A 12885-nucleotide genomic window follows, 5' to 3' on the forward strand; every position below is an offset into this window, starting at 1 on the left:
CAGGCTTCCATCCGCGTCGTCGTGCTGCCTCCTCATACCAGCGCCTCTCCGCTTTAGTCGCCTCTAGTTCTTCCTTGGGACGGCGATATTCTTCCGGCTGCGCCCAGGTTCCTTTACCGTCTAGTTCTTCCTCCCATGTCCAATTCTCCAAGTGGTGCAGCCTCTCCCACTGCAACTGCTCTTCACGATTAACAGGGAGAGTTGGCTCAGGTCTGACTCCTGACTCAGCCACTCTCTCTCTGAGCCCTCCCCCAATAAATATTTGGGGGTTACTTACGGTTTTCGCTCTGCGCCGCCGTGTCTTTTTTTCCGACTCCATTCGCCTATAGCCCTCTTCGCACTGCTCTAGCGAATCCCAGGCGGGCTCCTGCACTCTCTCTGGGTCGGCCGCCCACCTGTCGATTTCTTCCCACGTCGTATACTCCATGCCTCTGCTGTCCATAACGTCCTCCCTTCGCTGTTCCAGCTGCCTGTTAACACGCTGCTCGGTCCGAGTGTGGTGGGTGATTCTGTAACGGCGTTCTTCGTTTGTCAAAAGAGAGTCGGACCGAAATGCAGCGTAGTGGTTACTCATGACAAACGGAACGTGTAACCTAATACAGCCTATCTTTTATTTTTATTTTTAGAAAAAATAATTTATTATAACTCATAATTTACATACATACTCAAATAATGGTATTTTAATTAAACGAATTAAACTAAACATAAACCCCAAACCAAACCTCAGGGGAGCATCTTCCCTCCCCGTCACCCTACAAAATACCTTTCCCTATCTCCCCGTTCCTAATCTATCCTCTTACAAATCTAAATGACACCCAGCCCTAAACCCCCCTTCCATCTCTCCCGAGCAGCATGCTGCCCCCACGTCCTCTCCTCCCTCTTCATACTCCCCCTCAAATCTCCTTCCACCCTCCTCAATATCCCTTCCACCCCCCAATCTCTCCCTGTCTTCACCATGTTCTGCCTTGCTTCCCACAGCCCCCGTTTAAAGAGACTCGTGAGAAGCCAGAGCAGAAACCTGTCCCTATCCGTCCCTCTCGCTCTCCCTACACCCCTCTCTAACCTGGCCCACGTCAATACACAATCCCCCTTTACCAAACCTAACAACACCCGTGCCCTAGCCCATACTGCTCCGGCAAAGGCACAGTCCCAAAAGACATGGCGCACAGTCTCCTCCCTGCCACAAGAGGATCTTGGACAGGTGGGGGATTGCACCAAACTATACCGGTACAAGATGGAACGTACCGGCAAACACTTATGAAGGCTCAACCAATTCAGGTCCTTGAGCCTGTTGTCCAGACCCCACGCCTGCACTCCCTCCCAGACCACTTCCGAGATGCCCACTACAGGCGCCGGACTCCCTGCCTTTCTTACCTCCTCGTACAGGTGCCTGTGATCTAAACCTACTCGGGCAACTTCAACCTCAGGGTGCGCAGGCACTTGGCCGCATGACCAAAGTGCCACGGCAGCTGTTCCGCCCGAGGACCCGTGTTAGACCACACCATTATGCTTCTCGCCTGATACGAGAAAAACACCCGCAGGAGGTAACCGGACGGTGTATCACTGGCTGAGCAAGCTCCGTTAACAAGAAAGAAAGAAAAATTGTCTCCAGCTTGAGGGGGAAATGTGGTACCCCCTACCTCCCTCCCCGATGGGACAAATCATGCGTGCCCTGGCGACCCACTCGCACCTGCCACTCCACATAAACTGAAACACAAGCCTCACTAGAGGCCTCCTCAGACAAGCCGGCAATGGGTAGATGTATGCCAAATACAAAAGAGATGGCAACACATCCACCTTTAGGACCAGGACTTTGCCCATAAAAAGACAAATACCTAGCTTTCCACATTGCTAGCTTCCTCTGTACCACTGCGATATGCATGTTCCAGTTTAGCGTCGCTGAGCCGGAGGTCTCAAAATGGACCCCGAGAATCCTCAGGACCCCCTCACAGAGAGATAACCCCCAGGCACATCCGTTCTACCGCGCCATCTTCCGAAAAACTTGACGGAAGACTTTGCATGGTTCAGAACTGCTCCCGACGCTCGGGTGAAATCCCCAAAGATGGCAAGGGACCTTGTCAGGCACGAGTCCTTGCACAACAGCAAGGAAGTGTTGTCGGCGTACTGCGTCATCTTAACACGCAGCCCACCACTTCCAGGGATCAGCAAGCCTTCCACCCCCGTGTCTGCCCTAATGGCAGCCCCCAGAGGCTCCATGTACAGAACAAAGAGGAGAGCCGAGAGTGAGCACCCCTGCCTGACCCCAGACGAGAGGTCAAAAACGTCACCCAAGTGACTATTTACACTAACTCGGCACCCTGCTCCGACATATAATGTACGAATCCATCCTATGAACTTCTCCCCAAATCCTAATCGACCTAACACTCTGAATAAAAAGGATCTATTCACGCGATCAAAGGCTTTCGCCTGATCTAGCGCTGCTACCATTAAAGGCAGTCCTCTATCTTCAACCCAAGCGATGGAGTCCCTGATTAACTGTAGGTTCCATCTAATAGAGCGGCCCTCTACCCCGCACGTCTGATCCTCATGAACGACGTAGGGAAGGGCTGTGCGCAACCGGTCTGCTAAAACCTTTGCAAGTAGCTTGTAATCTACACACAGCATGGTCAACGGCCGCCAGTTGCCAAGGTCTGTTACTTCCCCCTTCTTATATAAAAGTGACAGCACACCAACAGCCATTGATCCCCCCCGGGACCACCGTCTCAAGGATGGCCGTCAAGACTTCGAGGACCACTGGTCCAAGTATACCCCAAAACTTGAGATAAAACTCAGCCGGCAGCCCATCCATCCCAGGCACCTTCCCTTTTCCCATCCTCTTAAGAGCGCTCTCAACCTCTTCTAGTGAGATCTGGGCCTCCATCACTTCTCTAATGTCCTCCGGCAACCGCCTGGACAAGTGTTCTAAAAACACATTTCCCTGCTCTACATCTATTTCCCTTTCCTTAAATAAACCTTGGAAATGATCAGTTGACCTGACCATATCCTCTGGTTCTCTAACTATACTACCATTTTCTTCCCTAACACCATGCATTACCTTCCTACTCTGTCTGGCCCTAACCAACTTAAAGAACATAGCAGAACAAGTCTCATTATGTTCTAGAAAGCCACTATGCGCACGCTCCAGGAAAGCTCGAGCCTTCCGCTCCTGCAACTCCCTGAGCTGCGTCTTTAGGGTTGCGGATCTCTCCCAGTCAAACGACCCGCCGAGGTTGCCTGCCTCGTATTCGAGTTCAATTAACCTTTGGATACGATCCACCTCCCTCCTCTCCTCCCTTTTTTTCCTCTTGCAATACCCTATTATAAAAGCCCTAATCCTCACCTTAACTAATTCCCACCACTCTAACACCCCCTCGCACATGGACCGGAGGCCCTCAAGCCTCCAAAAGAAACCATAAAACCCGTCAACAAAAGCCTGCTCCTCCAGCACATCCCGATCTAGCTTCCAGTACCCCCTACCAAAGAGGCAGACTGGCGACCCCACCTGCAGGAGCACCCCGTCGTGATCCGAAAAGAAAACAGGCAACAGCCGCCCAGACAACTTACCCAAAGACCTGGGTACAAAAATATAGTCGAGCCTCCGCTCAACCCCCCTTGAGTTGCGCCATGTAGGACCGTCCATTTTCGGAGTAGTGTGCAGACCACCATCTACCAGACCATGGCAAGCCATTAGCCTGGCAATGGCGCCTGCACTGCTATCCCCCCTCTTCCTAAATCTGTATTAAAATCCCCCCTATCACTAATTTCCTATTTGTGACACACAGGGGCGTCAGACAGTCCACCATCTCCCTCCTCCTGTCTGCCACCACCTGTGGCACAACACCACTAATCTAAATTTACAATCCCTTATCGCCATCCACCCCTACAACACCACTAATCTAAATTTACAATCCCTTATCGTGACATCCACCCCTATAACCCTCCCCTGCATTACCACAAAAGAATCCTCCACTTTTACCTCCCTGTGCCCACACAAAATCCCTACCCCGATGAGTGCACCCCCCCTCGCTATACACCAACACCCCAAACAGACTCTCCCTTGTCCCACTCCTTCTTAAACCTACTAACATCCCCTCCATCCCTCAGGTGAACCTCCTGTAAAAAAACAAAAATCAAACCCCACACCCTCCAAATAACTAAAAACCGCCCTCCTCTTAACAAAATCCCTTAAACCCCTTACATTTAAACTAACAAAAGTAAAATTAGACCCCATGAAAAAATAAAAACATGTAATACACTCAAATTATAAACCCAGACAGAAAAAAAAACAGGAGACTCACCCGATGCTCCCCTGCTCCATATCTACCGGTGAGAACACCATCCGTAATCCCGACATCCCCCCCTCTTCCTCCATCCCACCATCCTACGATGCAGGAATAGTGTTTGGCTCCGGGGTGCCCTGCACCCTGGGTCTACCCCCACAATCCTCCCCCTCCCCAGTGTTGCAGCTGATTTGGAAAAAAAGTGGGGAGGCTGAGTCCCCAAACAAAAAACTCCCCACCTCCTCCTATACCCAGTCCTGAGTCTTGTTTGGTGTGTCCCCACCCAACAGGAGTTGAGGGCCTGGGGAAACCAGCAGCAGTGGCCGACTGTTGTTCCCACACGGCCGTAGCCCAGTTTTATGTTTTGTGTGGACCCCAAAAAGAGAAGGTTCTGCTTTCACATCAGCTCATGCGTGTCCTATTAAAATACCAAACGCCAAATAAGCGTAACTCCTTGTTTGAACGAGTGTTTTAGATCAAAATTGATGGCCATTTGTTTGTTTTGCCACAACTTTTTACGGCCCACACACACACCTGCATACATACAACGCGCGATTGTAAGAGATGCTCTGAGGGTGATGATGCCCACTGTGGACAAAGTGAAAGCAGTTGTGGAGTACTTCCACAGGTGCTGAAAAATTACACAACGCCAGATGGGGATGCCTGAGCTGAGGCCTAAACAAGACTGTACTACAAGGTGGAATTCAACATTTTATATGTTGAAGCAGTTTCTTGAGTCAAAGGATGCCACCATCTCTACCCTGGCCAATGTCAATGCACCTGTTGATGCTCTGACCTAATAGGAATGGGAGGTGGTGGAGGAGGTGTGCAGAGTCCTGGGACCCTTTGAGCAGGTCACTGTGGAGATCAGTGGAGAGAGGTACAGTAAGCAGTTATTACTACATCATTATTTAATCCAGTATTATATATGTATATGAGCAGTAGATGAGAATGTAGTATCAGTAGACAAAACATGAACCTGAACTAATGTTCTCTCTTTTCAGCTATGTGACAGCCTTAAAAATGATACTCTGTGTAAGGGTCTGCAGTGAATCACATCCAGCCGCCAGAGAGAAGCAAATGTAACCACAGGACATGTGACAGAGTTGATGGACACCCTACGTTAATCAATGGACAGGAAGTTCCACAGAATGGAAAATAATCTTGTGCTATCAGAAACTACTGCACTTGACCCCAGGTTTAAGAAGTTAGCCTTCAGTGATAACAGAGCGATTGATGAGGCTCTTCAAAGAATAACCTCAGCAGCGGGGAGGGACAGCCCCAGCAGTCAGCTGGCTCAGGGCAACAGGAAGAAGAGGGATCAAATGGAGCAGAAGCACCAGCAGTAGTGCCACAAACGTCTGCTGTTTGGATGTTGTTTGACGAGAGAGCAACTGAGGATGCAGCACAAAGATGCCATAACGGAAGTCAGATCCTTTTTGTTTTAAGTGGGATGCTGCAGTTTTGCACATTGTTATTTATTTTTATTTGATATGGTGCAATATTCTATTATTATGCTGTTCAGATTATATTAGTCTTGAATTGTTACATTTATATGCACTTAAAGTTGTACTTTAAATGCAAATGTTTAATAGCATTCTTTTTCATAACAAACCAATGCAATTTTAAATATAATTTTATTTAATAATTTAATTAGAATTGTTTTAACACCAATCATAGTCAAACTATCGAAAACTGTGTGACTTGAAAAAACACAAAACATTTTTTTTAAAGAGCCGTTTGGGAGCCAAAGGAGCCGGCCCTTTTTGATGAGCTGAGTCGAACAAGCCGGCTCACTGAAAAGAGACGGAATGCCCATCACTACTATTTTCACCTCTTAATTTCACCTACTGTTCTAACTTGGTAGTGCACAAATAGCCTATGACCTGTTTTAGAGCAATGTAATCATTGAATATTGTTAGCGCTTTCATTGTCTGTTTATATGCCCCATTTATTTCTCCTACGGTTCTAACTTGTACAGGGAGAACACTGTAAGAGCGGCCCTTGTTCTGAATTCTGTCACTGTACATTTTCAAAAGTGCTAAACAAATAGTTATAGTGACTATTTGCGTCGTCACTTGCTCATGTCTTAATCGAAATAACGGATTGCCTCTTATCCGCTTGTCGTCCCCTTATGCCATAGTTTGTACATCTCAAATGTCAGTATTAAGCAAGTCAGCCATATCAGATATGTTTTTTTAAAGACAGTAAATGAGGCTGAATGAATTGTTTCGATAACAGACAAGGCTCCGCTGAAAGCCAAGTGTAGCGGTGGTAAGGTGTTGGGACTGTTGTTGGGACAGCTTTATGTAGGCCCTAACAGTTTGTGGGCACCGTTTGTCACCGTTATAGTGCAATTAATGTATTGTTTAGTGTTTTGTCGTGTCGTGTCGTGGCTTTGCTGGCAGGCATCACACATTTTTTGTTTGCTCCACCAAGATTTACATGCTAAAATCACCACTGCATCCATCCATCATGGTTATTATCTTCTCTTTTCACCTGGCTCTAATACTTTCATAGAAAACTGCTTTACAAATGAATTATTATTATTATTACCTTCACAAATAAGCAGTTTATTCATCAATCCTGTAAACTTTTTTATTTGAATGTTCAACGTTATATTATCAAAGAATAGATAGCAGGGTTGTATCAATGGGGTTTGCTCTACAAGTCTTTTGCTGTTCTCTTGTGGTCATTTGAAAAATAGCAACAACTTTGGTCCTGATTTCAAGCACTGCCCTGGGGTTTATCCAGTGACCTGGGGTTTATCCAGTGACCTGGGATTTATCCAGTGACATGGTGTTTATCCAGTGACATGGGGTTTATCCAGTGACCTGGAGTTTATCCAGTGACTGTCACGACTCCCGTCGAAGTTGGCTCCCCTGCCTGTTCGGCGGTGCTCGGCGGTCGTCGTCACCGGCCTACTAGCCGCCACGATCCCTTTTCCTTTTTCTGTTTGTTTTGTCTTATTAGTTACACCTGTGTCTAATTGTGATTTCCTGATGTGCTTCCTTATTTAAGCCTAGTAAACCCGCCCTTGTTTTGTGCGGGATTAATTTTTTGTTATGTGTTGTGTCGTTGGGTTTGTTAGTAGTCCGGACCGTGTACCCTGTGTTTTGGGCATTGTATTTTGGTGCCAGATTAAAGTGCACCTTTCCCTTTGCAACTCTCTGCTCTCTGCGCCTGATTCTTACCTCACACACCCAGTCCCTCGTGACAGTGACCTGGGGTTTATCCAGTGACCTGGGGTTTATCCAGTGACCTGGGGTTTATACAGTGGAGTGCACTGTACTGTATATACAGTGAGCTCCAATAGTATTGGGACAGTGACACATTTAGTTATTTTGTGTCTGTACTCCATCACTTGGAATGTGAAATTATATAATAATTATTTAATTTGAGGGTATTTGCATCCATATCAGCTGAACCGTTTAGAAATTACAGCACTTTTTGTACCTAGTCCCCCGATTTTAGGGGACCAAAAGTATTGTGACAAATTCACTTATGTGTACTAAAGTAGTAAAATGTTTGGTGTTTGGTCCCATATTCCTAGGAATGACTACATCAAGCTTGTGACTTTACAAACTTGTTGGATGCATTTGCGATTTGTTTTAGTTGTGTTTCAGATTATTTTGTGCCCTAATTGAAATGAATGGTAAATTGTGCATCACCGCCTGGTACGGTAACTGCACTGCCCGTAACCACAAAGCTCTCCAGAGGGTGCTGCGGTTTGCCCAACACATGGGGAAAAGCTTCCCTCCCTCCTGGACACCTACAGCACCTGATGCCATAGGAAGGCCATAAAGATCATCACGGACATCAACCACCGGAGCCACTGCCTGTTCAACCCACTATCATCCACAAGGCGAGGTCAGTACAGGTACACCAAAGCTGGGACCGAGAAGCTGTTTTTCAGTCTCTATCTTAAGGACATCAAGACTGCTAAACAGCCATCACTAGCACATCAGAGGCGCCTGACAATAAGCATAGATTAGGAATGTATAAACTGCACTCCACACTATTCTACAGTATGTTAGTCACTTTAAATTGTGTATACACATTACATCACCCATTTCATATGTATATACTATATTGTATTCTATACTACACCACTGACTGTTAAACAGCCACATCCAGCACATCAGAGGCTGCTGCCTATAGACATGGATTAGGAACCCCTATCCACCTTATGGAAATGAAACACGAGCCACGTTAATAATGTCTCCGTATCTTGCATAACTCATATGTAAACTGTATTCTATACTATGCCACTGTATCTTAGTCCAATGCTGCTCTGACATATACAGTATGTATATATTCTTAATTCATTCCTTACTTAGTTTTACGTGTATTTTGGGGTATATGTTGTGAAACTGTTAGATATTACTTGTTAGATATTACTGCGCAGTCGGAGCTAGAAGCACAAGCATTTCGCTACACCCGCAATAACATCTGCTAAACACTGGTATGTGACCAATAAAATTGATTTGATTTGGATTTGATTTATACTCTCTAGACCTACTTTATATTGGCAGCTCATACCCTCTAGGTCTACATTAGATTGGCAGCTCATACCCTCTAGATCTACTTTATATTGGCAGCTCATACCCTCTAGGTCTACATTAGATTGGCAGCTCATACCCTCTAGATCTACATTATATTGGCAGCTCATACCCTCTAGGTCTACATTAGATTGGCAGCTCATACCCTCTAGGTCTACATTAGATTGGCAGCTCATACCCTCTAGGTCTACATTAGATTGGCAGCTCATACCCTCTAGGTCTACATTAGATTGGCAGCTCATACTCTCTAGACCTACTTTATATTGACAGCTCATACCCTCTAGGTCTACTTTATATTGGCAGCTCATACCCTCTAGGTCTACATTAGATTGGCAGCTCATACCCTCTGGTCTACTTTATATTGGCAGCTCATACCCTCTAGGTCTACTTTATATTGGCAGCTCATACCCTCTAGGTCTACTTTATATTGGCAGCTCATACCCTCTAGGTCTACTTTATATTGGCAGCTCATACCCTCTAGGTCTACTTTATATTGGCAGCTCATACCCTCTAGGTCTACTTTATATTGGCAGCTCATACCCTCTAGGTCTACATTATATTGGCAGCTCATACCCTCTAGGTCTACTTTATATTGGCAGCTCATACCCTCTAGGTCTACTTTATATTGGCAGCTCATACCCTCTAGGTCTACTTTATATTGGCAGCTCATACCCTCTAGGTCTACTTTATATTGGCAGCTCATACCCTCTAGGTCTACTTTAAATTCATTGTGAGAGGACAGAGGATATGGTTTTTGAGTCTCGCCTCATAAATGGAAGTGGAAAACAGTGGAATTGAATCACATGTTGTTAGTCTCTGAAACACTGTTACCCATCTGACCATACATGCTTGGTGTTTAAGACTTCCCATAGGTGTCCTCGAAATAGTGATAAGATAGTACTTTATTAATCCCCCAGAGGGGAAATTTGATTGCACCAGCCAACACTTACACTGAAAACCTTCCTAATATTGAGTTGCACCCTCTTTTGCCTCAGAGCAGCCTCAGTTCATTGGGGCATGAACTCTACAAGGTGTAAAAAGCGTTCCACAGGGATGCTGGCCCATGTTGACTCCAATGCTTCCACAGTTGTGTCAAGTTGGCTGGATGTCATTTAGGTGGTGGACCATTCTTGATACACACAGGACAACTACAAATACCTAGATTTCTGGTTAGACTGTAAACTCCTTCCAGACACATTAAGCATCTCCAATTCAAAATTAATTCTAGAATCTGCTTTCGATTTCGCAAGAAAGCCTCCTTCACTCATGCTGCCAAACATACCCTCTTAAAACTGACTATCCTACCGATCCTACTTTGGCGATGTAATTTACAGAATAGCATCCAACACTCTACTCAGCAAACTGGATGTAGTCTATCACAGTGCCATCTGTTTTGTCACCAAAGCCCCATATTCTACCCACCACTGCGACATGTATGCTCTCGTTGGCTGGCCCTTGCTACATATTTGTTGCCAAACCCACTGGATCCAGGTCATCTACAAGTCTTTGCTAGGTAAAGCTCCGCCTTATCTCAGCTAACTGGTCACCATAGCAACACTCACCCGTAGCATGCGCTCCAGCAGGTATATTTCACTGGTCATCCCTAAAGCCAACACCTCCTTTGGCCTCCTTTCCTTCCAGTTCTCTGCTGCCAATGACTGGAACGATTTGTAAAAATCACTGAAGCTGGAGTCTTATATCTCCCTCTCTAACTTTAAGCATCAGCTGTCAGAGCAGCTTACCAATCACTGTACCTGTACACAACCAATCTGTAAATAGCACACCCAACTACCTCATCCCCATATTGTTATTTATCTTTTTACTCTTTTGCACCCCAGTATATACTTGCACATCATCATCTGCACATCTATCACTCCAGTGTTAATGCTAAATTGTAATTACTTTGCCTCTATGGCCTATTTATTGCCTTTCCTCCCTAATATTCTACATTTGCACACACTGTACATAGATTTTTATATTGTGTTATTGACTGTACATTTGTTTATGTGTAACTCTGTGTTGTTTTTGTCGCACTGCTTTGCTTTATCTTGGCCAGGTCACAGTTGTAAATGAGAACTTGTTCTCAACTGGCATACCTGGTTAAATAAAGGTGAAATTTTAAAATAAACAGCTCTGGTGTACATTCCTGCAGTCAGCACGCTCCCTCCAAACTTGAGACATCTGTGGCATTGTGTTGTGTGACTAAATTGCACATTTTAGAGTGGCCTTTCGGTGTCCCCAGCACAAGGTGCACCTGTGTAATGATTATGCTGTTTAATCAGCTTCTTGATATGCCACACCTGTCAGGTGGGCGGATTATGTTGTCAAAGGAGAAATGCTCATTAACAGGGATGTAAATTAATTTGTGCACACATTGTTTTAGAAATAAACTTTTAGTGTGTATGAAACATTTCTGGGATCTTTTATTTCAGCTCATGAAACATGGGACCTACACTTTACATGTTGCGTTTAGATTTTTGTTCAGTATAGTATGATATGTTGGACAGATGGTTACTTGAGGCAAACATGATTAATGCAAACGTTTAGCATATGCGAGTTCGAAGCTCATCACGGGTCAAATTTAGCATCTAATGATTCTCCATTCCATTTGTATTTGGGAAAATGAACATAAATTCAGGTGGACAGAACCAATATCGTCAGGCACCCCTATTTGGAATAACCCCATTGTACCTCCAGCGTTCAATGATACCACCTTTAAACTCTGCTTCCAAAGCAGCATCGTACATTTTGAGCATGTGTACTATGATGGATCTCTGCTGTCATTCAATCAATTACAAGAAAGATTTGGATTATCCAAAGCTGATTTCTTTATGTTCTTACAACTCAGAAATATTATTCAATTCGCTTCATCAAATGGGCCCGCAGCGTAGCCTAGTGGTTAGAGTGTTGGACTAGTAACCGGAAGGTTGTGAGTTCAAACCCCCGAGCTGACAATGTACAAATCTGTTGTTCTGCCCCTGAACAGGCAGTTAACCCACTGTTCCCAGGCTGTCATTGAAAATAAGAATGTGTTCTTAACTGACTTGCCTGGTTAAATAAAGGTTAAAAAAATATTAAAAAATCTGGATGAACCTCAGGGCATCTAGAATAGAAGACATAACGAAAGAAGCTTCTACGCCAAAGACCTTATATCAAGGGTTGATAGAAACTACCTGATCTAAAGGAAGAAATGGAGAACTATTGGTCACAGATATTTGAAAATGCTCATACCTTCTCCTACAGCCTTGTACAGAAACTACAGCAAATTAAGACCAATCATAGGATTTACCACATTCCTGCCAGAATGAATGTAAATTGCTGTTGGAGATGAAAAAGTTTCCATGTGTTCAATACCTTTCCATGTATTAATTCTAGCCATTACAATGAGCTTGTCCTCCTATAGCTTCTCCCACCAGCCTCCTCTGAACACTATTTTGGGATAATGTATGTGCTATCATTTTGTGTCTAGGAATTTGATATCCACCCATCTCCAAGATTGTCTGTTGGGAAATGTAAATATTGATCAATATCAGGGAAAGTTTTGTAATCCAGGTCTAATTGCTACGGAAAAATGAATAGCGATCAATTGGCACGCCTCATATTCACCCTTAACTACCAAGCTACACCCCATTAGATTCTATATAATATAACATCGAACATAAACCAGACACATTTAACAGAATTTGGAAATCGTATGTTGACTGTTTTAGGGAATGATTTGTATAGTGGGCGTTTTGTTTTTGAGAACATAAACAAAGTAATTGGTTACTTGTTACTTTCACTAACCGCCAACGATTTAATTAAGGCGATTAAGCAAAAATATAAGCCTGTTTGTATGTCAGATCGATGTAGAAACAGAGCTTCGTTTTTCATTATTTTCTTGGTGTCACCGATCGAAGCGTCCTTGGGTAAGGAATCCTTTTTTCGTTATGACCCAGATTACTTTGTAAACTATTGACACAACATCGTGTATCAGATAGTTACGACCACTAGAGGGCAGTGGTTTATAGGAAGGAACAGGGAACCAAACACTGCACACATTC

Source organism: Oncorhynchus gorbuscha, linkage group LG06 (assembly GCF_021184085.1).
Source record: "Oncorhynchus gorbuscha isolate QuinsamMale2020 ecotype Even-year linkage group LG06, OgorEven_v1.0, whole genome shotgun sequence".
Classification (NCBI taxonomy): Eukaryota; Metazoa; Chordata; class Actinopteri; order Salmoniformes; family Salmonidae; genus Oncorhynchus; species Oncorhynchus gorbuscha.